Genomic DNA, 3,502 nt, shown 5'->3' on the forward strand with positions numbered 1-3,502 from the left:
TATAGGTGCACTTAAAGACCACTCTTTTAATCTCCCAGACATACTCGCACTTCTACAAGCACTTCTCTCCCAGTTTTTGGCAGTCATGATGGATTGGAAGCCTTGGGAACTGAGAAGTGGCACGAGATGTGTTTGAGGTGCTGGACCAAGTTCTGATCCTGAGGTCTGCATGTCTTTTGGTAGGGTGTCACAACAGTGAGAGGAGTTACAAAGCACAGGAACGGTATGACTTTGTACTTGACTAGCACGAAGTTCTTGTTTTCCTTTTTGTCTATACTGAGTACCCCTCTACTAACATTTGTCGTTAATGTGAGGTGCAGGAAATCCACGACATCTTTGGTGAATGCAGTAGGCAAGAGATGCACAGCCACCACGAGCAAGCCACTATCCAACTTTGCAGCACACAGTTCACCAACTTCATCCGACGTGATAAAGAATTCCGTCGGTACCGCAGAGACATAAGCCGTCAGGTATGTGCATAAGCCATAGGAGTTGCATGAACGAGATTCACGGAGACACGAGTCTCTCACACACTGCGTTTTGTGGCAAGACGTGGGCTGGCTTTGAGACAGAATTGTAATCATTGCTCTGGATCGGTACAAGTTGGGAAATGCACCCTGCACGTCGGTTTGGTAGCGATTCCAGGTGATTTGAGACCACAACCACCACACACTGAACACACACTTTCGTCTCTCAGCTGGCGCTGGAAAGTCTTCACTGCACACACACTTTTTAAGAACCTTAACTGCTTTGCGGTTCGGCCTCAGCCGCGCGAACGGCCGGCTCTTCTCGGAGGCAGTGCTGAGCTTCTGCTTCTGCGGCGGGATGCCCATGGTCCTCTCGGCAGCTGGGCCAAGCTTCTACTGAGGCGGGCTCTCCTGGGTGCTCTCGGCACTGGCGCCACGGTTCTCCAGCGGCAGATTTCACGCGATCGTGGCGCCGGCGGCGTTGAGCCTCTGTTCGGGCGGCGCGTACCGCTGGATTTTGGCGCCGGCGGCGCTGGGCCTCTGCTCGGGCGGCGCGCACAGCTGGATCCTGGCGCCGGCGGCGTTGGGCCTCTGTTCGGGCAGCGCGCACCGCTGGATCCTGACGCCGGAGGCGCTGTGCCTCTGTGCGGGTGGCGCGTTCAGCAGCCGCACCAAACGATGCACTTGTAGCGGCCGCATCGTTCATTGTGTAGAAGGAATCACCTCACACGATCTACCCCGAGGAGCATGCGAACTGCTCTGTCACCGTCGTTAATTCGCTCTGTCCCGGCGCTCAACCCACGGAGTGGGCCCGTAACAGCTGCGCTGTAAAAAAAAAAAAAAAAGACAGTTGAGTACGTGCTTTGCAAGATGGGCAGAATCAGAGAAATATCTCGAACAGGCGAAGGAGCCAACCACTAACACTTCTGCCAGCTTCTGCTCAGTGACTGCGTCAAGGGGAAGCGAGAGGTAGCGCCCACATAAAAAAATTATCCACTTGCTTCAGGCTCTCACGAGGACGTAACTTGATAATGCCTCCTGTATATGAGACCTCCCAGCTACCCAACTCCTGCCTGCGTTATGCATTTCCCGTTTTATTTCGGTGTTTCTTTTTTTTTTTCACTTCTCGCTTCCCCAGCAATCATTTTATTTTCATCCATGCAAAAAAATTATCTGAAAAACTCTGCACATCCCAATTCTTGGCCGATCCCATCTGTGGGCATGTGCCATTGTATCAGGATAACTACGACCTCCCCGATCAGTACGTAGTACGGCTGTTGCCTCAGCAGTTTGTTAGTTTTAGTTACTTGAGTGTGAGCAGCAGTGCGACAGAGACTTCATATGCCTACGCGAAACTGAACTTGCCACCCAGATATGAAGATCCCGGCTTCTACTGGAGGAACCAGGAGCCTCAATTCAGGCATGATGACCATCACGTTAAACGAAGCTTACGCCACGAATGCAATCTGGACAGTCCCGTCACACCAAAAGACAATAAACGTGCCGAAAAACTACCTCCGGAAATTGCTAGCACTTCGAGGATCGAGGATCGACGAGACCACGAAAGCAACGAAGCACAAAAGCCGCGAACTACGGCCCTTCGCCCGAAAGCCGAAAGTGAATCCCACCGCGCACACCTGGATCGCAGATTTGTCTACGTTAATTTCAACATTTAACTGTTTTAGCATGTTTATAAATTTTAAAACCTATAGTTTATTATACAAAAGCTTTAATTTAATATAAATTATAAAATTAGGCATAATAATATATTTTTAATGCGGAGCTTACATACGTGAATAGCAAGGAAAAGGCGGCAGCTTCAAATAGGACTGGGAAACAGAACATTTTGTTAATAACAAAGTCGCATAGACAGCAGAAAAAAGATTGGTGTAAGGTTAAAGGACACAAAGAAACCAGTTCGTATGAGGGAGCAAATTGAAGTCTGTATGATATTTTGACTCAGATTAAGTTGAAGAAAATACTTATTGGAAAGAACGAATAGTTGTAGGCACTCCGGCCGAGATTTGTCAAATATATACGAAGGAAAGTAATGTATATAACCGAGGATGGCAGAGTCAGCTGGAGTGACAAGCTCTGAAAAGCTGCCGGCGTAGTGTAGCCGCGGCTAAGTCATGGACGTCATATTGGTAGAGAAAGAGATAACCTCGAGGAACATTCGCCGTTTAATTGGCCAATGGGCGTGAATCTGGTCCGGTGGACAGCATTCTAGGCAGATGCTCTATTGGGTTGAGCGTCACCCACCACCCAGTACGGTGAGCCGGTGCACACCCTTGCAGGTGCATCCCCTCCGAAGACACACCGGACCACCGCACCCCATGTACAATGTATTTCTCGAACTTTTTCGTACAAAAAACGAGCCAATGAGGCTTTTAAAAGAAAATTTCTCTTTGGGAGGACACGTTCTCCCCCGCACCCTATTACTAACTAGTGGACCCACCCTATAACAAATTAAAGACCGTTTAGCGAGCCGGACAATACGGTAACGCGTTGCCGTTGCTACCGTTGCTAAGATTGCCTAGACACATTTGCGGCACGGTAGCAATTTCCGTACGAAGCTACCGTGTCTATAGTAGAATGGAGCTAAAACTTTATAAGGTTAATTTTTAACGGCCGAAAACACATTGTAATCGTTCCACAGTTCGTCTAGTTGTTGACTGAGGGAACGTCTTTTACGGGTCAAATACGTGCAGTGAATAATAATAATAATTGGTTTTGGGGGAAAAGTAAATGGCGCAGTATGTCTCATATATCGTTGGACACCTGAACCGCACCGTAAGGGAATTGATAAAGGAGGGAGTGAAAGAAGAAAGGAAGAAAGAGGTGCCGTAGTGGATGGCTCCGGAATAATTTCGACCACCTGGGGATCTTCAACGTGCACTGACATCGCACAGCACACGGGCGCCTCAGTGAACTCCTTCCCCATTTCTATGATGCCATAGTCGGCAAAATAGCGGACCTGGAGGCTTGGCGCATTTGCAGGACGTTACCGGAAAACGGTCAGTTGGTTCCGTGTA

General features: G+C 48.9%; 1 long non-coding RNA gene across 1 annotated transcript; it reads right to left on the bottom strand.

Annotated features, from left to right (window-relative positions):
* LOC144106455 (uncharacterized) lies at positions 1-2,100 on the bottom strand. The gene is made up of 2 exons (XR_013309000.1): positions 1,983-2,100; positions 1-1,292 (listed from the first exon to the last, which is right to left on the bottom strand). It is a non-coding gene; the product is annotated as an uncharacterized LOC144106455 (long non-coding RNA).
* Positions 2,101-3,502: the final 1,402 nt, after the last annotated feature.

This window comes from Amblyomma americanum, chromosome 10 (genome assembly GCF_052857255.1).
Source record: "Amblyomma americanum isolate KBUSLIRL-KWMA chromosome 10, ASM5285725v1, whole genome shotgun sequence".
Classification (NCBI taxonomy): Eukaryota; Metazoa; Arthropoda; class Arachnida; order Ixodida; family Ixodidae; genus Amblyomma; species Amblyomma americanum.